General features: G+C 42.9%; 1 protein-coding gene across 3 annotated transcripts in view; it reads left to right on the plus strand.

Moving 5' to 3' along the window:
* GVQW3 (GVQW motif containing 3) overlaps window positions 1-26,499 on the plus strand; it is a 41,003-nt gene that overhangs the window by 2,162 nt on the left and 12,342 nt on the right. Inside the window, exon 2 of one of the 3 annotated variants that reach the window (XM_055283003.2) lies at window positions 20,368-20,428. The exons of 1 other annotated variant lie outside the window; for it this stretch is intronic. The gene's annotated coding sequence lies outside the window, so the exon portion shown is untranslated. Of the gene's footprint in view, window positions 1-11,662; window positions 12,340-20,367; window positions 20,429-26,499 lie in introns of those variants that run through there. One more of the 3 variants, XM_063641392.1, reaches the window with a different exon arrangement.

Raw genomic sequence — 26,499 nt, forward strand, 5'->3', positions numbered from 1 at the left:
GTGCGGTGAATCATGCCTGTAATCCCAGCACTTTGGGAGGCTGAGGTGGACGGATCACAAGGTCAAGAGATCGAGACCATCCTGGCCAACATGGTGAAACCCCGTCTCTACTAAAAATACAAAAATTAGCTGGGCATGGTGGTGCGCGCCTGTAGTCCCAACTACTCAGTAGGCTGAGGCAGGAGAATCTCTTGAACCTGGAAGGCAGAGGTTGCAGTGAGCTGAGATTGTGCCACTGCACTCCAACCTGGCGACAGAGCTAGACTCTGTCTCAAAAAAAAAAAAAAAAAAAAAAGGAATTAGAAAATGATGACACTGTGGGCTAAAATAACAAAGTTTAAAGAGGAAGATAATGGTGCTGTAGCAGATGAACAATTTGGGATAATTTGCTTTCTCTCCTAAGCCTCCAACTCTGTGCCACTTGTTGTTAAATTGCTTACCCTGAGTCTGTGAATAGGTTTGTAACAACCAATTTGATATCTGATTTTCCATTTGGACCCCAACAAGCAGTTTCTGCAAGTTCAAACTCTGTCTCTTCTCTTCCTGCCTCTTCCAGGATTTATGGAATGGAACTTTTCCCAAGTGGGTTCCAAGTAATACCACATAGACTGGAAACATTCAGGGGGCAGGGGTTTGGTAATAGCATTTCACAGAATTGGCCAGTCTTTGTTTTACTCAAGGATTTTTAGATATAACAGCTCCTCTTAATATTGCTTGATAGTAGAGGCACAACACTCATTCATCACAGTTACTTTTAGTGCTGTTCTTTCACTTTCTCTACTCACCTCCAAAAATTACAAGTTCCTCATTAACACCTGTTTTTGTTTTGTTTTGTTTTTTGAGATGGAGTCTTGCTCTGCTACCCAGGCTGGAGTGCAGTGGCACGATCTCCGCTCACTACAACCTCCGCCTCTCGGGTTCACATGTTTCTCCTGCCTCAGCCTCCCGAGTAGCTGGGATTACAGGTGCAGGCTGCTACACCCGGCTATTTTTTGTATTTTTAGTAGAGGTGGGGTTTCACCATGTTGGCCAGGCTGGTCTTGAACTTCTGACCTCAGGTGATCCACCCACCTCGGCGTCCCAAAGTGCTAGGATCACAGGCGTGAGCCACCACGCCGGGTCAACACCTGTTAGTTTTGAGGCACCTTGAAAGCTAGACCTTGTCCCACAAAGAGAAGATATTATATAAGAAAACTCTTAAACCAAGCAGCAGCTTATAGACCTCCAGCTCCTTAACAGTTTCTAGACATTCCATTTCAGGACCATTAAGTCTTCCTACATCAGATGCGACTCTAGGTTGCCCACAAGCACTTGACACTAGGGACACTGCACTTTAGGAACAAAGTCCCCACCACTAGTTCTTGCAGCTTTGTTGCTGAACCTCATATTAATCCTTGCTAGTGGTAATTGTTGCAGATTTATATGCTCCTGGACCCAGGCCAGGATCCCACAACCATACGTACAGGAGTTGTTTCTAACCTGTTATAAAACAGAGGTCCTGAGACAACTTACTTCTGGATTTTATTCCAGTCCTATGAACAGGGCTGGTGTGTCCCTGCCAATGATGCTGGACCAAGACCCATGGTGAAGTGTAGAGTACCAGAAGCTATGTTGGTTCAGACATGGTTTAGACACAGCAACCAGAAGCAGGTAATTAGGAGTGTGAATTCAAATGGTTCCAATTGGCTATAATGAAAAGGACTTATCCAGAGCAAACCATTCACATTTGGCTGCTCAGAATCTCTAAACCCAAGGGTAGAGCATGATCTAGGCATCTCCAAATAGGAAAGTTCTTATATGAGTACTCCTAATGTGCCCACCTATTTTATTGCTGATGCACGTTTTGCCCTGGCCTGCACGTTGCTGCCTAGGCCTCTTGAGCTCCTGGTCCCGTAGTCTCACACATTCAGCTATGTGTCTGTCACACCCCAGGCTCTTGTCCTTGACTATTTTCAGACACCTCTCAGTTTATTCTCCACAGTTTGCTCTTACTCCTCTCTTTCCTTGTTGCTTTGTTTTCTGGTCCTGGGTCACATCTTCAGTAGCTGCTTTTGGTCACTTTGGTGTGCTGATCCTTGTATTGACCTTTGGGTCATGGTTTTCCACTTAACTTACAACTCTTCTCTCTGATTTTTTGAATCCTTCTTTCAGCTCCTCACTTCAGCTGCTGAGTAAGGAAATTGTCTGCTCCAGCCTTGGCGCCAGGTTGCCTTCCTATCTTAAAGAAGCAGGGTGGGGTGACATGGGGGAATTATGTGCTGATTTTGTTTTTTCTAAGGGACATGGGCACCTTAGCCACCCTCAGTTGTGCTCCCCAGAGGCACCCAGTGTCACCAGTTTCTCAAGGAGGCAATATGGTTACCTCTAGTAGCAAGAGTCATGAAACTTTTTCAGAGCTATAACATCCAAAGCCCATTCTCCTAGCAACTGTATTTTCCCTGGCAGGAGAAGCTCCACCTAACCACAAGAGATCAAGCCTGGCTTTCTGTGGGATGTCAGTAGGAGAGCTGGCCATCTGCAAACTTTCTCAAGCTTAACACTATCGGTCAATGACTCCGTTTGGCTTTCAGGTTGATCTTTGTCCCCGCCCCCACGCTCATTCTAATTCAAAGTCCACATGGAATGTTTTATGCCACAGCTGAGAGTCTAAGAGGAATACATGCCTTCCGGGGCAGATCATCCTAACACTGATTTTATGCAATGCTCCCCTTCCATCACCCCACCCTACCTTGCTTCATTTGCCCCACTAGTAATGATCAAAAAGAGAAAATAAAATGTTCACCAAATCTGTGACTTAGAAAAACATGTGGAGGGTTCAGCCATCTTCTGAATTCTGATCCTCACTGAGTCCTCATTGAAATGTTATCATTTGGGGAAGAATGTTTACCTGGGGCCTCCTTCCCAGAACCTTTTTTTCAGATCAATTTTTTAGTCAAAGTCTAGACTTGCCTTTGGAAATGCCTGGATCAATCTGGATGCTAAATGACTTGGGGACACCTAATAAAGGAATGGGGTACTAACGGGGAATTGTCTGTCATTGCATTACAAATGCTGCTCAGCCTCCCTGCCATTTTCAGACATCATCACCAGCGAGTTTCACTAGGCTCTTTGGGATTGGGTCTCAGCGGTGTCCCATGTGACTCAATGAGAGCCCACCTTTGCTGCTAAATTGTGTATGTTACCCTGCATGCTCCAATTGCTTCTTCTTCAGTCAGCCCACCCAGATTTTACCAGGCGTTTATATCTTTTCTGAGGTAACCATCATGTATTTATGTTCTACAGTGTCTCCCTTATCAGATCCTTGCAAATACTATCCTAGTTGAATCACCCCTTTCCCAGTATTAATATCCAGAAACAAAAAATCTATAGTGGGGAGCTCCAGTGGGTCCCCTCCAAGGACTCACTTGGGCATAGTCCAGTGGTCAACGGACTTCTGTAAAGGAGTCTTTATGGGCCATATGGTCTCTTTTGCCACTAAATATTTTAGTGCAAAAGCAGACATAGTTAATATAGAAACAGATGAGCACAGCTGTATTCCAATAAAACTTCATAGTCGGGCACGGTGGCTCATGCCTGTAATCCCAGCACTTTGGGAGGCCGAGGCGGACAGATCACGAGGTCAGGAGATCGAGACCATGGTGAAACCCCGTCTCTACTAAAAATACAAAAAATTAGCTGGGCGCAGTGGCGGGCACCTGTAGTCCCTGCTACTCGGGAGGCTGAGGCGGGAGAATGGCGTGAACCCGGAGGCGGAGCTTGCAGTGAGCCGAGATTGCGCCACTGCACTCCAGCCTGGGCGACAGAGCGAGACTCCGTCTCAAAAAAAAAAAAAAAAACTATAAATGGATACTAGAATTTGAATTTTATATAGTTTTTACAAAATACTATTTTGATTTTTTTAAACCATTGAAAAATGTTAAAAAGAGGCCAGGCACGGTGGCTCAGACCTGTAATCCCAGCACTTTGGGAGGCCGAGGCGGGTGGATCACCTGAGGTCAGGAGTTCGCGACCAGCTTGGCTAACATGGTGAAACCTCATCTCTACTAAAAATATAAAAATTAGCTGGGCGTGGTGGTGTGTGTCTGTAATCCCAGCTACCTGAGAGGCTGAGGCAGGAGAATCGCTTGAACCCGGGAGGCTGCAGTGATCTAAGATCTCGCCACTACTCCAGCCTGGGCAACAGAGCGAAACTCCATCTCAAAAAAAAAAAAAAGTTAGACATTCTTAGCTTTTAGGCCATAGAAAAACAGATGGCAGGACAGATTTGGCCCATGGGCTATAATTGATATAACCCCCAGTCTAGTGTATATAAAAATGACAGATGATTATTTTCCATCAATAACATTATTAATGCCACATTGATCTGGCAGTGTCTGACAATTTATTTGTAGAAATTGTGGGCCAGGCATGAGGGCTCATGTCTGTAATCCTAGCACTTTGGGAGGCGGAGGCAGGCAGATTGCTTGAGGCCAGAAGTTAGAGACCAACCTGGGCCAACATGGTGAAACCCTGTCTTTACAAAAAAATACAAAAATTAGCCTGGCATGGTGGCATGTGGCTGTAGTCCCAGCTACTTGCAGGGCTGAGGCAGGAGGATTACTTGAGCCCAGGAGGTCCAGGCTGCAGTGAGCCATGATCGTGCTACTGCACTACAGCCTGGGCAACAGAGTGAGACCCTGTCTCAAACAAAAAAAATTGTGGAATATTGGAGGGAATCTGTGGAGCCAGGAGAGTAAACTAAAGCTGAATGATTGGCTATTTTACCTTGAAACATTCTGGTTCACAAAATAAATTTTATGCTGTTTTTGACTAAAAATGATATTATAAAACCACCTATATTATTCCCATGTAAAATATCAAAACCAGTGTTGGCAACACTGAAACTGATGCCAAGCTGCAACCAACAATAATAGAATGAACTGAAGGTAGTCCCAAAAATGATTTGACCATGGGTAGCATTTGAATAAGCTTATGTTACCACCTATTAAAGTGTGTACTATGGAGCTGACAAAACTCACTGAAATGTATTTTTTGCATGCTTGCAAATATATATATGTATTACAGATACATATGTGTATTTGCACCTTGCAACTGGTGCTGAGGTGTGTCCTTTTAGGTAAGTGTATTTGTCTTTTCCCCTAGAGAGCTCTTTATTGTGTCACCTTTATTTAAACTGATTTTCCAAAGTTGTAGTAGAATCTCAGCATTGAACAGACCGTTACAACAGTGTCTGATCCAGCCAGTCATGTTTCCTATGAGTTCAGGAGTAACTAAACCCTACAGCTGCTGAAAGATTGCATCTGAAAGAAGATTCTGTGTTAATTCACTCAACAAATTTTTATTGAGTGGCTGTACATGCCAGATGCTATCTTGTGTGTCGGGATACAGCAGTGGACAAAATAGACACAGGCCGTGGATTAGATGGTCTGAAATCTAATTATATTACTCTTCACTCTTGCAAACTTTCTGTTCCATGTGGGCACACTAACCCATTGTTAACTGCATACCTGGAAATAGGTATGACCGTTGCCACATGCCTTTGTACTCTGGTTTTGATGCCTCTCCAACTGCATTAATAATTTGAGGACTGCGTGTTTCATTTAACTTTTATTATCCTTTAGACAGATCTATATTGGTAGAAAAACACACTGGCAATGTTGGAAGTGTAGACTGGCAGTGGTTTTCTGAAAAGCAATTTGGCAATATCTATCAGGAGCTTTAAAAATGTTTAGATCCTCTGATCCTCCAATTCCACTTCTGGGAATCTGTCCTAAAGAAATAGTCTAAAATGTGGGCAAAATCAATGCTTAACAATCTTAAAGTCCAACAGTAGAAAATTAGTTAAGTAAATTACAGTATGACTATCCAGTAGACTGTTGTGCCATCATTATAATTTATGTTTCTGAAGAGTATTTGACAGCATGGCAAAGTGCTTATAGTGTTAAGTGAAAAGAGTGATATACAAAATTGTATGTATAAATCCAAAAAATGTCTTTTAAAAAGACGGAAAGGATATGCAAACTCTGGGTAGTTGAATTATGGGTTTTCCTGGTTTTATGCTTTAAAAAAATTTCTCCAGTGTATTATTACTTGTATTATCAGTAAAAATCAATAGCATCTAGAGCTGGCAGTGGAGAGACTGAGGCCAGATCACTAGTTTGGTCCATGAACAATTAACTGGCTGGGTGGACACAGAGGCTGTATGATCTTGTGTTGGCAGCAAGGCTGGGACAGAAGGGAAAAGGACCTGCCCAGGAGGAGAAGGGACTGTGTGACTATGTGACCATAATCCCTACAAAACACAAAGTGTTAAGGGAAGACACCGTGGGTGGCATGCTCTTGTGATGTAGTCGTAGGTAGGTAAAAGACCACTTATGAATCAAGTATATTCTGACAAGTGGAAAAGGATATGAATGCTCTCCTGGGTAAAATTAACCTCCTTTGCATTTCATTCTCACATTCTCACACAAAATGAATTCTCGAGATGGATTTTATAATAGCTGATTCTCTGAAGAATCCCTGAGACTTCGTATGATTCTTTAGTATAGCAGTGGCTTTCGATGTGCCAAGTCTACCTCCTCTCATACTGGGACACTCAAGCAACACAGATGTACACTGGAATTTTGGGTATTCTATACTGAGAATACTGCACACATACCATTAGTCATCTTAATGTTGTAACTTACCAAACTCTTAAGGTTTGCAAATGTGATTTTGTTGGCATCTAGAACCAGTGTATTTTTTATTTATGTCTGAAAAATAATCACTGTGGGGTTTTAAAATGAAAAATCACGTAGCTAATGCCTATCCATAGATGAAATTGTTATGTTGGGAAAATGTGTACTTAATCTTTGCTTTAGTAAAATGATTATTAAAAAAATGTTAAATGTCTCCTCAGTGAAATTTTAAACCTCCAAATGAGTACACAAGGTAAATACATATTTTATAGGCCTATAGCTCATATAATTGCCAAACTGAAAGAGTTCTCTAAGATCTAAGTATAAGTCCTCTGGTCTATAGAATGAATGAGTGCGGCTTGGGTTTCAGTTCTGGCTTCTTAACTAGCTATGTAACTTTGGGCAGTTCATTTGTACCCTCTAAGGTTGTCAGTTAATTCATCTGTAAAAGGGAAATAATGCCATCTATCTCATGGAGTTGTTCATTTTGTTCATTTCAACAATATTTATTGAGTGCTTATCTATGATGCTGTTCTAGATACAATAAACAAGACCCCAAGAAATGTTCCTCCTCTTGAGCACACGTTTCAGTGAGGGAGACAGACAAGAAATAAGATAAATTAGTAGGCCGGGCGCGGTGGCTCACGCCTGTAATCCCAGCACTTTGGGAGGCCAAGGCGGGCGGATCACGAGGTCAGGAGATCCAGACCATGGTGAAACCCCGTCTCTACTAAAAAAATACAAAAAAAATTAGCCGAGTGTGGTGGCGGGTGCCTGTAGTCCCAGCTACTTGGGAGGCTGAGGCAGGAGAATGGCGTGAACCCAGGAGGTGGAGCTTGTAGTGAGCCGAGATTGTGCCACTGCACTCCAGCCTGGGTGACAGAGCGAGACTCCGTCTCAAAAAAAAAAAAAAAAAAAAAAAAAAAAGATAAATTAGTAAAAATATCTGTTAGTGATTATTAGATGTGAGGCTTACGTTAAACAGTGTATATGAGGCACACAGCACAACACCTGGCATGGAGTACGTGCTCAGTAGAGAATAATTTCTTCTGTTTCTTGAGGCTTCCTAACAGCTCCGGAATTACCCTACAACATGGTGGTAGTCGGCAAGAAGCCTGACTCATTGCTTTCTATCTCTTGCCAGTTAAGGCCTAAACCTGTTTTTGCTTAAGAAGACAAAAGAATTCTTACAGTGGTGTTTTGTACTTCCTATATGGCAGATTAATCAAGGCGGTGCCTAAACACTGTTGATAAATGACCTTTTCTGGAGCCAGTTGGCAGGAGTCCTTGCCTGGGGCGGGATGGCAGGTGTTAAGTCCACAAAGACAAATGCATAGTGTCATTGCTATTTAAGCAAAACAGTCTAGAAGACCGAAACGGCTGTTTCTCTTAAAGAAAAGCTGTGTGCCCTATGTCCTGGGCCAAACGCTGGAGCACTGAGCAAAGTTTGCAGTATTAGAAGGAAACTGCCTACTGCATTATTTATGGGAGACCAGGGCATTGACAGAAAGCCAGGAAAAGGAGAGTTTAATGCTTTGCGGTTTTGATATTTTTGTCCATTATAGAAAATTTGGAAAGTTTAGAAATGTTTAAAGAAGCAGCCAGAAGTCCACTCCTAGAGTTCGGGTCTTTCATCAGACCCATCTGCTTGCCTCAGCTTCCTCCTTCAAAAACATCCAGCCAGGCTGGGTGCGGTGGCTCATACCTGTAATCCCACCACTTTGGGAGGCTGAGGCAGGCAGATCACTTGAGGTAAGGAGTTCGAGACCAACCTGGCCAACATGGTAAAACCCGTCTCTACTAAAAATACAAAAATTAGCCGGTCGTGGTGGTGCACACCTGTAATCTCAGCTACTTAGGAGGCTGAGGCAGGAGAATCACTTGGACCTGGGAGGTGGAGGTTGCAGTGAGCTGAGATCGTGCCATTGCACTCCAGGCCAGGTGACAGAGTGAGACTCTGTCTCAAAAAAAAAAAAACAAAAAAAAACAGTGAACAGTCATTTACTGAACTCCTTCTTCAAGCCTGGGCCTGCACTAGGCACAGAGTATAGCCCTTGTCCTTGGGCAGTGCCCAGCTTTGTGGGTTAGGGAAAGGGCCAGAGGTGGAGAGGAGCCCCAAGAAAGGGTTCCTACCTTAGACTGTCAATTTTTCCCAGAGGACAGAGCTAAGGAACAAACTTTTGTAAAGAATTGAAACAAAAAGTTGTAATCATCAACTGAGGGTGATTGTGAAAAAGAGACAGTGGACTGTAAAGAAGCAAAACACAGAACGATGGTAACTGTAGCTCTTCTTATGTAAGAGAGCCTGGAGCTCTGTCCACAAGGATTTAGTGTGTAATATTACCTCTCAGAAGAAACTGGACTGAGGCTGCGGGCCAGTACCCCTGTACCTTGCATTAAGAACCTAATAAGTGAAAATTCAGAATTACAACCCAAACTCAATGAGGGAATTGGCCCAGGGAGGTTGAGTGATTTTCTTGAATCACACATTTAGTTGGTGGCAGAGCCAGGATAATAATGAAGGACTTTGAACTTCGCTCAGTCCGTGAGTTTTTTCTATTACTCCATCAGTAATTATTTCCTTTACTAAAATGTACCTTCTTATGATATCTTTAAAATCATGCTCACCCTTGCATTTAACAAATGATTTACCAACAGTTGATTTACATAGAATTTTTAAGGAACATATTTATAGCATAGAAAGTGGTGCAGAGGGTTTTACCAAATTTCTCTGGGGTGTCCAGGTCCCCTGGTCCTTCCAGAGCTCTGTATTCATAAGTAAATGTTGGCATTCTGTCATCCATTTTTTTCCAGATGTTCTTCCCAAGTAGTGTGTTATGTTTTGTGTTTTTAATATTTCTCATATACGTTTTGAAAAATCTGGGCACATAAATCCTAATAAAGCTCTCAACTATCTCCTCTGTGCTGTCTCAAATTTCTGAGTATGCTTATATTCATGACACAGTGTCTGAAGTCATGAATGCTATCACATAATTAGGACTTACATCCCTAAACCCCAGTCTTATGTTTCTAGATGTTCTGAAAATTCTTTACACTTCACTTATAAATGCCACTATACTGTGCCATGACATTTCCATAGTAACATATATTTCAAACATGAAAACAGGAAGTCCAAGGAAAAGGGAAGTTGGTTTCCAATGCATAAATAAAAAAATTAAAAATTGTAGAATACATAAAATGAGGTGATGGGTGTAGTATAAGGGGATACAATTAGGGGACTGTATATTTTATTCTACTTTGACCTCTTCTGAACAGAATGTTCCTGTAGGCTCACCTTAGGGATGGGCAGTATCTACCACCCACCCAGTGGCCCAATCTTGGAATCATGCTTTCTTTGACCCTGACATCCTGGCAGGTCCATGTGATTTCCCTAACATCTCTTATTGTCACCTACTGCAACTGGACAGGGGTGGTCACCCACCTCTCACCTCACTGTCTGAAGACCATCCCCTACACTGCTCCTGTGCTATTTGGCTTGGAGTTTGCTGAAAATTGGAGACTTCTGGACACCAACTTTTTGAGCTTGCTCAATCATGCCCCGCTTTGTGCCTGGAATCCCTCTCTGCTGCCATCCACCTGGCAAACTCCCCTTTTGGACTCAAGCCTCAGCCTCACCATTGCTGTTCTCCCCCACCACCCACCAACCCACTCAGTGAAGCAGCCACCCTCCCCTACCACCATGTAAAATGCACATTCTTTAATTTTTTTTTTTTAGCTTTAGCTTTTGTGGATACATAGCAGGTATATATATATTTATGGAGTATATTGGATATTTTGATACAGGTATACAATGTGTAGTAATCACATCAGGGTAAATGGGGTATCCATCACCTCAAGCATCCATCCTTTGTGTTACAAACAGTCCAATTATACTCTTAGTTATTATTATTATTTTTTTTTTTTTTTTGAGATGGAGTCTTGCTCTGTCACCCAGGCTGGAGTGCAATGGTGCCATCTTGGCTCACTGCAGCCTCCACCTCTTGGGTTCAAGCGATTTTCGTGCTTCAGCCTCCTGAGTAGCTGGCATTACAGGTGCACGCCACCACACCTGGCCAATTTTTGTGTTTTTAGTAGAGACAAGGTTTCACCATGTTGACCAGGCTGGTTTTGAACTCGTGACCTCAGGTGATCTGCCTGCCTTGGCCTCCCAAAGTGTGATTACAGGCGTGAGCCACCAAGCCCAGCCTTCCTTTAGTTATTTTTAAATGTACAATTACATTATTATGACTATAGTCACCCTGCTGTGCTATCAAATATTAGATCTTATCCATTCTTTCTAACTATTTTTTGGCACCCATTAACCATCCCCCTTTCTCCCCACCCCACCCTCCACTATCCTTCCCAGCCTCTGGTAACCATCATTCTACTCTCTATCTCCATAAGTTCATTTATTTTAACGTTAGCTCCCACAAATAAGTGAGAACATGAGAGGTTTGTTTGTCTGTGCCTGGCTTATTTCACTTAACATAGTGACCTCCAGTTCTATCCATGTTGTTGCAAATGACAGGATCTCATTCTCTTTTATGACTGAATAGCACTCCATTGTGTATATATGCCACATTTTCTTTATCTATTCGTCTGTTAACAGACACTTGGGTGGCTTCCAAATCTTGGCTATTGTGAATAGTGCTGCAAAAAACATGGGAGTGCAGGTATCTCTTTGATATACTGATTTGCTTGCTTTTGGGTATATACCTAGGAATGGGATTGCTAGATTGTATGGTAGCTCTATTTTTAGTTTTTTGCAGAACCTTCAAACTGTTCTCTGTAGTGGATGTACCAATTTACATTCCCATCAACGGTGTATGAGGGTTCCCTTTTCTCCGCATCCTTGCCAACATTTGTTATTGCCCGTCTTTTGGATAAAAGCCATTTTAACTGGGGTGAGATGATATCTCATTGTAGCAATGCACATTCTGACGTCAAGAAAACTGTAACACTTAACTGAACTTTGTCGTTTGCAGGATGTTTTTCTTCCCTACCAGCCCAGGACCTCCTAAAAGCCAAGCCCACATCTGATTCTTCCATGTTCCCTGCATTCAGAATAAACCTTGCCTGGAACTGCTCAATAAATGTTTGATAGATGAATGAAAGAAGGGATTTTATGGTAATTTTTTATTGTGGTAAAATTCACATGACAAAATTCACCATTTTAACCACTTTAAAGTGTACATCTCATTTGCATTTAGTACATTCACAATGCTGTACAACCATCACCACTATCTAGTTCAGAAGATTTTCATCACACTAAAAGGAAACCCTATACTCATTAAGCAGTCATTCTCCATCCTCTCTTATCCTTGGCCCCGGCAACCATTAATCAACTTCCTATCTCTATGGATATGTTCGGACTCATGTATGTTTGTTTTATATTTTGTGTAATAATCCCATACTGTGTTATTTATTTTGTTGCTCAAGTTGTTCCAGCTTTGGCCATTGGATGTTTTTTCAGATTGGCTTCCGTGTCTCTTTGATGTGCTCCCAACCTTTTGTTTTTTCTTAGCAGGTCCTTACCTTCTGGTACTACGATATGCTCCAAGATTATCTTGTTTTTTGCCTCTCCACACCTGTGACCAGCCATTTCTCTATTCTCGATTTCTCTCTAGCCCTGGTTCCTTTTATTGGAGAATGGTGTTTAGAAAGCAAGATATGGGCAGTGAGTGTATTGCTACTGGAATTTGGGTCTTTTTGATATCTTCCATGTCTCTACTTAACAAGCTCAATTTTTTTCTCTAGGATATTGATCACATGGAATACAGTGATAATAGTTTTAATGACCTTACCTACCAATTTTACCCATCTCCCTCAGTTTCAGTTGACTGAGTTTTGGAAATAGCTTTTGGCTATTACTTTTAAGCTTTGTTAGATGAGACCAGAGTAATATTAGTCTAAGGCTAATTTTACCCCAGTGTTGATGGCACCTGAAACTTTATGAAGTATGTCTTGCCACTCTAGATGTTAGGAATAGGAAGTGGACCTGTGTGATCTCCAAAAATGGTTCCTTCTAATCCTTTTAGGTAGTTCTTTCTCTGGCCTCTGGTAGTTTCCTTACATGCATGCTGAAGACTTGAGGGGGCTTCATATATTTGGAAGCAATGTTGCCAGGTGGTACTCAGAGGTTCTGGGATATATCTTCCTGGTGAACTTTTCCTTTTATCATTATCATTATCATATGATTCTTTATTCCTAGTAATTATTTTTGGCTTAAAATCTGTCAATATTGCATTATTTTGCTTAGCATTTGCCTAGTATACTTTCCCATTCTTTTAACGTTTCTGTGCTGCTATTATTATTATTATTTTTTTTTTTTTTTGAGACAGGGTCTCACTCCTGTTGCCCAGGCTGGAGTACAGTGGCACGATCTCAGCTCACTGCAAACTACACTTCCCGGGCTCAAGGGATCCTCCCATCACAGCCCCCCAGGTAGCTGGGACTGCAGGTGCATGCCACCACACCCAGCTAATTTTGTATTTTTTTTTGTAGGGATAGAGTTTCATCACGTTGCCCAGGCTGGTCTCGAACTCCTGGGGTCAAGCAATCATCCCACCTTGGCTTCCTAAAGTGCTGAGATTACAGGCATGAGCCACCATGCCTGGGCTCAAATTAAATGTTTTAACAACCAGTGTTTATTTAGATTTATAAACCTGCATACCGGTTTCGTTGCCTATCTTTCTCTCTTTTTACTGAAATATAATTCATATCCAATAAAATCATTAGTATATTTACAAAATTGTAGAACCATCGCCACTAATTTTAGAAAGGTTACAGCATTCCAAAAGGAAACCCCCTACCCATTAACAGTTTCCTCATTTTCTTTAATCCCCTGGCAACCACTCATATACTTTCTGTCTTTATGGATTTGCCTATTTTGGAGATTTCATATAAATGGAATCATAATATTTAGCCTTTTATGTCTGGCTTCTTTCACTTAGCCTAATGTTTTTAAGGTTCATCCATGTTAGAGCATGGGTCAGTCCTTCATTCCTTTTTTTTTTCTTTTGAGATGGAGTTTCGCTCGTTGCCCATGCTGGAGTGCAATGGTGATCTCAGCTCACCACAACCTCCACCTCCAGGGTTCAAGTGATTCTTCTGCCTTAGCCTCCCAAGTAGCTGGGACTACAGGTGTGCACCACCACGCCCAGCTAATTTTTGTATTTTTAGTAGAGACAGGGTTTCACCATGTTGGCCAGGATGGTCTTGACCTCGTGATCTGCCCATTTCAGCCTCCCAAAGTGCTGAGATTACAGGCATGAGCCACCGCACTTAGCCCCTTCATTCCTTTTTATGGCTGAATAACATTCCATTGTGTGAATCTACCACATTCTATTTATTTATCAGTTGATGGACATTTAGGTTGTTTTCAGCTTCTGGCTATTATGCAGAGTACTGCTATGAATGTTCATGTACAAGTTTTTTGTGAACGTATGTTTTTAATTCCCTTGGGTATACACCTAGGAGTGGTATTCATAAGTAATTAATTATTTCTTGTATTCATTGGTATGCTGGTAAATATTTAACACCAGTTTTCACTTGGTAGGGTTGGGGATCTCTGATTTGTAACACTTGTTAATTTCTAGAGTGTAAATATTCAAATTACCAATGTGTCATCAATTAATGTAGAATTGGGAACAGATGCAGAGTAGTACACCATTCTATAGTATGTCTACTGTATAAACACAGGAGATAGAAATAAAAGTTGCATGGATGATAGCACAATGTGGTAAAATAATTAAGAAGGCATGCATTGTGAGGATTTTTGACCTTTATATTTAAAGTGATTCATTTAATTGTAAGTTTACATAATTTAATTTTTGAAAATGGGCCAGATGCAGTGGCTTATGCCTGTAATCCCAGCACTTTGGGAGGCTGAGGTGGGTGGATCATCTGAGGTCAGGAGTTTTGAGACCAGCCTGGCCAACATGGTGAAACCCCATCTCTACAAAAGTATGAAAAGTACCCTGGCGTAGTGGCCCATGCCTGTAGGCCCAGCTACTCGGGAGGCTGAGGTATGAGAATCCCTTGAACCCAGAAGGCAGAGGTTGTAGTGAGCCAAGATGGCACCACTGCACTCTAGCCTGGGTAATAGAGTGAGACTCTGTCTCAAAAAAAGAAAAAAAGAGAAAAAGAAAATGACTGTGTAACAACCAATTCTCAAAATTCCTGAAAGTTTTAATAGTCTGCTATCTGGGCTGATGAGAGCTAGCTTCAGTGCCTCACTTGTATCCCACACCTTACATGTTACTTCTTTCTGGATTCAATTTTCTTTTTTCTTTTCTTTTTTTTCTTTTGAGACAGAGTCTCACTTTGTAGCCCAAGCTGCCAAGCTAGAGTGCAGTGGCACAATCTCACTGCAACCTCTGCCTCCAGGGCTTAAGTGATTCTCATGCCTTAGCCTCCTGAGTATCTGGGACTACAGGTGCACGCCACCACGCCAGCTAATTTTTTGTATTTTTAGTAGAGACGAGATTTCACCATGTTGGCCAGGGTGGTCTCGAACTCCTGATCTCAGGTGATCCGCCTGCCATGGCCTCCCAAAGTGCTGGGATTACAGGTGTGAGCCACTGTGTCTGGCCTCAATTTTCTCTAAAAAAAATTTTTTTTTATGGAGTTCGTCTTGCTATGTTGGCCAGGTTGGTCTTGAATGTCTGGCTTCAAGCGATCCTCCCACCTCAGCCTCCTGAAGTGCTAGGATTATAGGTGTGAGCCACCATGCCCAGCCTGAATTCAATTTTCTTATAGAAATATATCTATTAATGTATTAAAATACTTTCAGCAGGTTTCTGTGAGGTAAACTAACTGTCTTTGTTCATCAGAAAATGTCTGAAAGTTTGGCTGTCGCTTACTAATTTGACTGTGTATATAGGATTCTGGTTTGAGATTTATTTTTTGTGCACACTTTGAAGATATCCTACTGTCTCCTGGTTCTCCTGGTTCCCATTTTTGCTGATGAGAAAGTTGATTTCATTGTAGTTAACATTCCTTTTGATAATCTGTCCCTTGTCACTGCAGACTTTTATATTTGCCTTATGGTTTTGCAGTTTCATCAGTATGTGACTAGTCATGTAATTGTATTTTATTTTATTTTATATTTTATTTTATATTTTATATTTTATTTTATTTATTTTATTATTTTATTTTATTTTACTTGAGATACGGTCTCACTCTGTTGCCCAGGCTGTAGTGCAGTGGCACGATCTCAGCTCACTGCAACCTCTACCTCCCAGGTTCAAGGGATTCTTCTGCCTCAGCCTCCCGAGTAACTGGGATTACAGGCGTGCACTACCACTGCCTGGCTGATTTTTGTATTTTTAGTAGAGATGGGGTTTCACCATGTTGGCCAGGCTGGTCTCCAACTCCTGACCTCAAATGATCCACCCACCTCGGCCTCCCAAAGTGCTGGGATTACAGGCGTGAGCCACTGTGCCTGGACTGTTTATTTACTGTCTTGGTATGTTTCTCCAGTTTTGGAAAATTATCAATAATTCATGATGGTTAATTTTATTTGTCAATTTGACCGGGCCACGGGGTGCCCAGATGTTTGGTCACACAATTATTCTGGGTGTGTCTGGGAGGGTGTTTCTGGATGCGTTAACATTTGAATCAATAGACTGAGTAAAGCAGACTGCCCTTTCTAATAATGCGAGCGGGCCTCATTCAATTGTTGAAGGCCTGGATGGCACAAAAAGGCTGACTCTCCCGCAAATAAGAGCAAACTCCTCCTGCCTGGCTGCTGGGACATCAGTCTTTTCCTGCCTCCAGACTCAAACTGAAACATCAGCTCTTTTTTTGGGTCTCAAGATTGCAGGATTTTGAACTGGAACTTATACCATTGGCTCTCCTTTTCCTCAGGCCTCTGGACTCAGGCTGGAAAGTCACTGTTGGCTCTCCTGGGTCTACAGCTTGCCAGGTACAGATCTTGGAACTTCTCAGCCTCCATAATTGCATAAGCCAATTCCTTATAATAAATCTCTCTCTGTACACACACACACACACACACACACACACACGCACACAAGGATCTTGTTGGTTCTGTTTCCTGTTTCTCTGAAGAACCCCATAATATTTTAAATAATGATTTTCCACCATTCCCTCTGTTAAATCTTTCTTTCTTTCTTTTTTTTTTTTTTTACTTTTTTGAGATGGAGTTTCGCTCTTGTCACCCAGGCTGGAGTGCATTGGTGCGATCTCTGCTCACTGCCACCTCCACCTCCCAGGTTCAAGCAATTCTCCTGTCTCAGCCTCCCGAGTAGCTGGGATTACAGGTGCCTGCCACCACGCCCAGCTAATTTTTGAATTTTTTAGTACAGACAGGGTTTCACCATGTTGGTCAGGCTGGTCCTGAACTCCTGACTTCAGGTAACCCACCTGCCTTAGCCTCCCAAAGTGCTGGGATTACAGGCGTGAGTCACCCTGCCCGGCCCCCGCCCTCCACCTTTTTTTTTTTTTTTTTTTTTTTTTGAGATGGAGTCTCACTTTTGTCGCCCAGGCTGGAGTGCAATGGTGCAATCTCAGTTCACTGCAACCTCCGCCTCCTGGGTTCAAGCGATTCTCTTGCCTCAGCTTCTCAAGTAGCTGGGATTACAGGCGCGTGCCACCATGCCTGGCTAATTTTTGTATTTTTAGTAGAGCCGGAGTTTCACCATTTGGCCAGACTCATCTCGAACTCCTGACCTCAGGTGATCCGCCCACCTTAGCCTCCCAAAGTGCTGGGATTACAGGCATAAGCCACTATGCCTGGCCCCTCTGTTAAATCTTTCTGGAACTCCTATGAGACATCTGTTTGGCTCTCTCTTTTTATTCTTCATTTCTCTTAGATTCTTGTTCGGGTTTTCTCTCTTTATCTCTCTTTACTCCATTTGGGGTCACGTCCTCAAAATGTTTCTTCAGATTCCCTCTTCAGCTAGCTGGAATATGTAGGTTAACTCATCTTTGAGTCTTTAATTTTAGTAACTATGTTTTTATTTCTGGAAGTTCTATATGGTTCTTTTTCAAATTTCCCAACTCTGTCTCCTCCATACTATTCTGTTCCTTTATTATGGCTTCTATTTTTTTATATATATATATTTTCTCTTTTTTTTGAGACAGGGTTTCACTATGTTGCCCAGGCTGCTCTTGAACTCCTGGGCTCAAGCAATCTGCCCACCTCAGCCTCCCAAAGTGCTGTAATTACAGGCATGAGCCACTGCGCCTGACCAGGCTTCTACACTTTCTTATCTCTCTATTTTAATCATCCTTACTTCATAGTCTCTTTCAGGTGGTTCCATTTTTACCCTTTATATCTCTAGTTTGTTTTGTTTGTTGACTCTCTATTTTGATCTTTTTTTTCCTCATGTGATTTATTACTTTCTGAGATTATTTTCCTCAGGATATTTTTTTTTCTAATAAATTTGTCAAGCATCCATATCGAGCTATTTTGATTTGCTTCAGCCTAAACCTAAGAGTTTTAATGGGTCTTGCTCCCTCCTAACCTACGAATTTTAATGATCTGGACCAATTTTTCTGTTAATTTATCTTGCTGGGCGCAATGGCTCATGCCTGTAATCCCAGCACTTTGGGAGGCTGAGGCGGGCAGATCACCTGAGGTCAGGAGTTTGAGACCAGCCTGGCCAAATGGTGAAACCTCGTCTCAACTAAAAATACAAAAATTAGCCAGGCGTGGTGGCACATGCCTGTAATCCTAGCTACTCATGAGGCTGAGGCAGGAGAACGGCTTGAACCTGGGAGGCGGAGGTAGCAGTGAGCTGAGATTGCACCATTGCACTCCAGCCTGAGTGATAAGAATGAAACTCTGTCTCAAAAAAAAAAAAAAAAAAAAAGGAAGAAAAGAAAGAATTTATCTCAATGGGTGCCTGCATCTAAAGGTAGAGTAAATTCAAACTCCCCATCTTGCATGTGGCAGAGACTGAGGTTTCTATTTCTTGTAAATGCTATTTATTACCCCACCCACAGCCTCTTCAAAGATCAATCTTTCTCGCAACTTCTCTAACGCCAGGGTACAGCTTTTCCAGTCTCCTTTTCATGGAAGAAACCCAGCTTCCAATCCTCAGGGCTTTATCTCAGTTCCAACTTGCTCACCTGGCAGAAACTTAAGCCCTATCTCCTACTCCTTAGTGTGCAGTGAAACCCTAGCCCACAGCCCTCTGGATCTACATCTAAGTCTGAGGTCCCTGTGTGTTGCCTAGGCGCTGGCTGTACCCTGTCCTGCCTTTGAGCTCCTTTTTCATTTCTGATGTCTAGAAATTTCTCTTTATATTTTTCAAATTTAGCGATAAAAAATAACATTTTTAGGCTGGGCATGGTGGCTCACACCTGTAATCCCAGCACTTTGGGAGGCTGAGGTGGGTGGATCACTTGTGGTTAGGAGTTCAAGACCAGCCTGGGCAACATGGTGAAGCCCTGTCTCTACTAAAAATACAAAAATTAGCCAGGTGTGGTGGTGCGTGCCAGTAATCCTAGCTACTCGGGAGGCTGAGCCAGGAGAATCACTTGAACCCAGGAGGCAGAGGTTGCAGTGAGTCCTGATTGTGCCCCTGCACTCCACCCTGGATGACAGAGCAAGACTCTGTCTCAAAAAAAAAAAAAAAAGATTTGCATTATAATTCATCCAGCACTTCCATGTGTCTATAGCAAGGAGTGCGACGTGAGACCCATCTTCATTAGTGTAACTGATCATGTTTCTGGAAGTTGCCAGACGAGAAACAATAATTCTGTCAAGTAGACACTTATTTTTCTTAATATAATTTAATTTTTTTTTTGAGAAAGGGTATCATTCTGTCACCCCACCTGGAGTGCAGTGGTGCAATCACCCAGGCTCAATTGATCCTCCAGCCTCAGACCTCCCCAGTAGTTGGGACTACAGGCACACACCACCACACCCGACTAATTTTTGTATTTTTTTGTTGAGATAGAATTTTATCATGCTGCCTAGGCTGGAGGTAGACATTTATTTATTTGTTTGCTTATTTATTTATTTTGAAGACAGAGTCTTACTCTGTTACCCAGGCTGGAGTACAGTGGCACAATCTTGGCTCATTGCAACCTCCACCTCCCGGGTTCAAGCAATTCTCCTGCCTCAGCCTCCTGAGTAGCTGGGATTACAGGTGCACACCACCACGCCTGGCTAATTTTTGTATTTTTAGTAGAGACAGGGTTTTACCATGTTGGTCAAGCTGGTCTGGAACTCCTGACCTCATGATCCGCCCGCCTCGGCCTCCCGAAGTGCTGGGATTACAGGCACGAGCCACCACTCCCGGCCTTGAAGGTAGACACTGTCTCCTGTATTAGTCAAGGTTCTCCAGAGAAACAGGACCAATAGGACATATATGTAAATAGATTAATTCTTTCACATGATTTATTGTGATTGTGGAGGCTGAGAAGTCCTAAGAACTGCCATTTGCAAGCTGGAGCCCAGGAAAGCCAATGGTGTCGTTCTAGTCCAAGCCCGAAGACAAAGACCTGAGAACTAGAGTTTAGCGGGTTTTGTTGTTTGTTTGTTTAGAAACAGGATATTGTTCTGGCACCCACGCTGGAGTATAGTGGCACGATTTTAGCTCACTGCAGGCTTGCATTTCTGGGCTCAAGCAGTCCTCCCGCCTCAGCCTCCTGAGGAGGTGGGACTACAAGCATGTGCCACCATGCCCAAATAATTTTTTATTTTTATTTTTTGTAGAGACAGAACCTCGCTATGTTGCCCAGGCTGGTCTCGAACTCCTTGTCTCAAGGGATCCTCCCACCTTGGCCTCCCAAAGCTCTGGGATTATCAGCATGAGCCACCATGCCCAGCCAAAACCAAGAGTTCAACGGTGTAAATTCCAGTCCGAGTCCAAAGGCCGAAGAGCGAGGAGTGCTGATGTACAAGGGCAGGAGAAGATGGATGGCACAGCTCAAGAAGCGAGAACAAATTTGCCCTTCTCCTACCTTTTTGTTCTATTCAGGTCCTCAATGAATTGGATGATGTCCATGCACGTTAGGGAGGGGTGCCTCTTCATTACTCGGTCTACCAATTCAAATGCTAATCTCTTCCAGAAACATCCCCACAGACACACCCAGAAATAATGTTTTCCCATCTATCTCAGTACCCCATGATCCAGTCAAGTGAACACATAAAATTGGCTGTCACATCTCCATTTTGTTTATTTTACTTATTTATTTTAGACTAGTTAAGTTCAGTAGTGAGAAAGAGGGAAGGAATAGAACGAGGAGTTCAATCTGTGACTGACTGTGAACAATCGATTGAGATAACTTACTACCTTTGGACCAGCCATCTCCATTTTATAAATAAGAAAACTGAAGCTCAGAAAGGTTGTCTAAACTGCCAAAGCCATACAACTTTAAGTGCGGAAATAGGTTTTGTGTTCAATCTGCTTCGCTATAAAATCCCATGCAGGACATCCAGGCATCTAAAAGGTAGCTCAGTATCTCTGCCTTCTCTCCATTGTTAGCATTTATGGGCAATTTTTGCTGGAGCAAATATTCTGAAAAAGATTCCTCCTGTTTCCTATGGGAGTAGAGAGCAAGCAGGTGAAGCCGGGCTCTCTTGAGCCTGGGAGCCCCTGGTAGGAGAATTTGGCTGGAAAGATGTGGAAGTCAATAAGCATTTCCTCCACCACCCAGAAGCATCTCCAAGCTCAGGCAGGAGGTGGGCAGTGAAGGGGAATACCAAGCGTCCTGCACATCATCTTTGACCTGCCTCAGGTAGAAGGAGGAAGCCCAGGCCGTGGCAGGACTTACCTGTTGAGTCCTGCTGGGTTTGGGCAATGTCTCAGCAGAGACTGGCATCGTCTCAGGCTTTTCACTTCCTTCCTTAGATTGGGGGCACCTCTTGCCCTGTGCATCTTGCACAAAGCGTGGTCCTGAGTAGGTGCCCTGCAAAGATGCAGGGGATCAATGGGGATGACTGAGGTCTAACTGAAGAAAAAGAAGGCATTTCAAGTCTCTACAGGATGGGGACTTTAATGAGTGTAAATAGCTACCCTTTATTGAGCATTGTTTATGTGTGGACACTTTTTATGCATGTATATTGGAATATTTTTAGCCGCAAGTAATGATAATTAACAGTGACTTAAATAGGTAGTTATTTTCTGGCATAACAAGAATTCCAAAGGTGCTCCTTTGGTCTTTCCATCTTGGTTACAAGATGGCTGTGACACCCAGCCCTCACCTCCAAGGCAGGCAGGGGTTGAGAGGTGCAGACAGTTCAGACTCCACAGTCCTGTTTCATCGGGAAAGCAAAAGCTCTCCCAGTAACTCCCAGCAGAGTTCTACTAAATCTCATTGGCCCAAGGGAGCTGCAGTGGTAGGTAACAAGGAGCAAATGGCTTTTGGGTAGCCAGTCAACAGGGTCTGCCATGTGCATAGAAAGCACAGTATGTATTTGGCATGGAGTCAGTACTCAATAAGCATTTAGCTATTTGGCGCGCCTGTGTGTGTTTGTGTGTCTGCGTGTGGTTATATGTATATTCTCCATTTTCCTGAACAGTCCTTGGAAGTAGCATCCTCCTTTACTAATGGGACCTAACACACAGCTGGCAAAAGGCACAGGTAGAGCCACACATCAGACTCATTTCTTTCTGACTGAAGTCTGAGGGCTCTTTCCATTGCCATGTCATGTTCCTCCCTCCCCTTCAACTGCCCCTCTAAAGTCACATCAGGTCCCAGTGGGCTTGATGAAGAAAGAAGCGGGAAGGAGATCAGATCAGTACTGTTGTCCAGGCTGGAGTGCAGTGGATCGTAGCTCACTGCAGCCTCCATCTCCATGGCTCAAGTGTTCCTCCTGCCTCAGCCTTCCAAGTAGCTAGGACAACAGGTGCGTGCTACCATGCCTGGCTAATTAATTAAAAGAATTTTTTTTTTTTGGTAGAGACAGGGTCTCACTATGTTGCCCAGGCTGGTCTTGAACTCCTGGGCTCCAGTGATCCTCCCCCTTCAGCCTCCCAAAGTGCTAGAATTACAGGCATTAGCCACCATGCCTGGCCTGGAGATCAGTTCATTTTTACTTTTTTTGAGACAGGCTCTCCTTATGTCACCGAGGCTACAGTGCAGTGGTTCAATCACAGCTCACTGTAGCCGCTACCTCCTGGGCTCAAGTGATCCTCCCACCTCAGCCTCCTGAGTAGCTGGGACTACAGGCATGTATCACCATGCCCAGCTAATTTTTGCATTTTTTGTAGAGTCAGGGTTTCACCATGTTGCCCACTCTGGTCTCAAACTCCTGGGCTCAAGCAATCCACCCACCTAGGCCTCCCAAAATGCTGAAACTATAGGTGTGAGCCACCACACCTGGCCTGGAGCTCAGTTGTGAAATAAGTTGACACCTGTCCCTGGGGCTATCCACAGAGTAAGGATGAAGTCATGAGAGGAGGTTCAATAACTGTGTACTAGAGTCATACCTCCACCTGAGTGCAGCCACTTTTAAATGGTCAGGCTGGAAGGCTCAGCCTTTATTCTGATGATGCCACTACTGCCCAGAACTCCTCTGGGACTCTCTTTACAAGTTGCAAAAGACCTCAATCTCATTACTGTAATATTGCACCTCATTTCTGACCCCAAACCCAGCTGCAGCTTCTCATCTCACAAATTTCAAGTGACTTTTGACTATCGCCAAAAATCAAAAATCATTCCCTGAAGACAGAGTGTATTGTAATTTAGATGCAAAAGAATGTGTTGTCTGCTTTGCAGCCAATTTTCAAATAAAAAAAATGTTTAAAGTAGTGGAAGCACTGTTTAAATAAATATGCCGGGCCAGGCGTGGTGGCTTACTCCTGTAATCCCAGCACTTTAGGAGGCCAAGGCGGGTGGATCACGAAGTCAGGAGATCAAGACCATCCTGGCTAACACGGTGAAACCCCGTCTCTACTAAAAATACAAAAAATTAGCCAGGCGTGGTGGCAGGCGCCTGTAGTCCCAGCTACTGGGGAGGCTGAGGCAGGAGAATGGCATGAACCTGGGAGGCGGTGCTTGCAGTGAGCTGAGGTCGCACCACTGCACTCCAGCCTGGGCTACAGAGTGGGACTCTCTCTCAAAAAAAAAATAAATAAATAAAATTCAATACATAAATAAATAAATAAATAAATATGCCCTCCCAGGTTGACATCTTGGAAGAGGATAACTCTAAGTTTGGTTGTATAATTTCTGCTATGTTTAAGAAAAATTACTTAACTTGTGAGACATTGTGAAAAGGATGCTGGACTTGGTAAAGATACAAATGGGATTATAATGTTGGTCAGGTGAGACATGTTGCATTGGTGAAGTTATAAATTGATATTGTTTTCTCAGAGCAATTTGGCAATGAGCATCACAAAGCTTTAAAGAGTTTAAACCGGGCCGGGTGCAGTGGTTCACGCCTGTAATCCCAATACTTTGGGAGGCCGAGGTGGGCAGATCACAAGTCAGGAGCTCGAGACCAGCCTGGTCAACACGGTGAAACCCCGTCTCTACTAAAAATACAAAAATTAGCCGGGTGTGGTAGTGCACGCCTGTAATCCCAGCTACTCAGGAGGCTGAGCATCGCTTGAACCCAGGAGGTGGAGGTTGCAGTGAGCTGAGATCGCACCACTGCACTCCAGCCTGGGTGACAGAGCAAGACTGCCTCTCAAAAAAAAAAAATAGTTTAAACCAGTTGACCTAGGAATCTTCTAGGAAGATTTCTTAGGAATCTTTCTTAGGGAAACAGTCAGAAATGCAGACAAAGATTTATGTAACAGCTATTCATTGCAGACTTATTTGTAAAAACAGTAAAAAGAAGGAAAAAACCCAAATGTCCCACAATGGAGAAATTGTTAAGAAAATTACGGCATACTCATTAAGTGAAATAATGCAGCTATTTAAGATGATGTTTTTAAAGAACTGTCAATGATGTTTGAAGATGTTCACAATAAGATAGGCGATAAAATCAGACTATAAAACCACATGCATTATATAGTCCCATTTTTACCTTCTCTGTGCTAAAAAAAACCCTCAAGATATATACAAAACATTACCAGTGGTTTGATCTGGGTGATGAAATTATAAGTGATGTTAAATTTGCTTCATTATGCTTTTATATATATAATTTTTATTATTATAACTATAAATACTACTTTTGTAGTTATAAAATATGTATAATGAACATTAAAATTACTTTTTAAGAAAGAAAGAAATGTGTTTTACTGGGAGAAGAGAGGTTCTGCCCCCAGGGTTCTGATGGTTTAGTGGAGGAAATGAGACACGTACACAGATACGTTTATTACAAGGCAGTAAGGGCTATCATGGAGGTTTTATCAAGTGTGGAGGAAAGGATTAGCTCTGCCTGGGAGAGCTGAAGGCTAGTGAAAAGAGGTAACATTTGTTCGGGCCTTGAAGGATGAATAGGGGTCCTCTAGGGCTTTGTAAACTGTGAAGCACTATCTAAGTGTAAGTTAGTCTTTGACTTTTATGATTACTGTCAAGGCTTACCTCATATAAAGCTCTCTTTCTTGTCTCTTTCCCATGCTCCCTGAAGCCCAGGATCCCTGGGACAGGAAGCAGCAGCAGTTAAACAGTCACACATCAGTGCTCCAGCAAGTGAACTGAGGTGCATCCAACTAAGGAGCAGATCCAGGACCAGAGGAAATAAAATTATCTGGGAGCAGGGCCAGGAAGGTGCTGGTGGGTAAACAGTTCCCCCTTATTTGCCACCCTGTGGTAAGGCTGGCTTTGCTTGAGGCCTCCACCCTGAGATTTGGGGCCATCTCCATCTGGGGGATGGTAAAACCCGTGAACGAGCATCACACAGCAGTCTATGATTTACATTGGCAGGAAATGGTGTGTCAGATGTCCTTACAGCCTCCAGACAGGGTGGAATGGAAAGGAGGGGTGTGAGTGAGGGGATCAGGAAGGGTGACAAGAGATGATTTGTACGGGAGAAATTCTTAGAAGCTCAAGATTGGAAGGAACTTAAAAGTTCTGTGATTTAATCCTCCCAATCCCCTTCCTAGCATCTCTATCACATTGTCATTCTTCCCGGGTGCAGCTCAGAGGCCACCTCTTCTATTACCTTCCACTTCAGTTTCTCTGGCCTATGCTTCAGGCATTTCCCATTATTTAATTTTACGAAATAAAATTCAGGGTCCGCTGCGTACCAGGCACTGTGCTTAGAATAGGTCCTCAATTGCGGTATGCCCTCCTGTGCCTCCTGTTGTTTATTTATTTATTTATACAATGAATGTATACCGAATGCCTGTTATATGCCAGGTAATGTTCTAGATGTTGTAACAGAGTGGAGGAAAATAAAGCCAGGATCTCAGGCTCTCATGGACCTGTCGTTCTAGTAGGAGAGATATACAATAAACAAATGAAAAAAAATAAAATATTGGGTTATAAATGTCAAGAAGGAGCCGGCTTTGGAAAATTTAGGGGAAGAACTTTCTATACAAAGAGAACAGCTAGTTCCAAGATCCTATGGGGGTAACTCCTGTTTGCTCTAGGAACAAAAGGAAGAAAACTGTGACCTTGTGCATGGAAAATGCTTTCTTCTTTATCTGTAAATGAAAATATTCTTACGTGTCAGGATGTAGTTCAAGCATTGCCTCTTTAGGCAAATCTATCCTGATTTCTCAGGTAGAAGTGATCACTATCTCCTTTCCTCCTCACTGCCCCTGAGTAGACTTCTGTGAGCACACCTGTGACACTTTGCCATTCTTACCACATTAAATCATTGTGACTCCCTAGTGGACCTCAGTCTCATTCAAGGGCAGGACTGAGCTTCCTATCTAAATCCCTAATGTTCAGGATAGAACCTGGCACAGAGTCTGTGATCAGTAATGGTTTGTTCCTGGAATACTGA

This window comes from Symphalangus syndactylus, chromosome 6 (assembly GCF_028878055.3).
Source record: "Symphalangus syndactylus isolate Jambi chromosome 6, NHGRI_mSymSyn1-v2.1_pri, whole genome shotgun sequence".
Lineage (NCBI taxonomy): Eukaryota > Metazoa > Chordata > Mammalia > Primates > Hylobatidae > Symphalangus > Symphalangus syndactylus.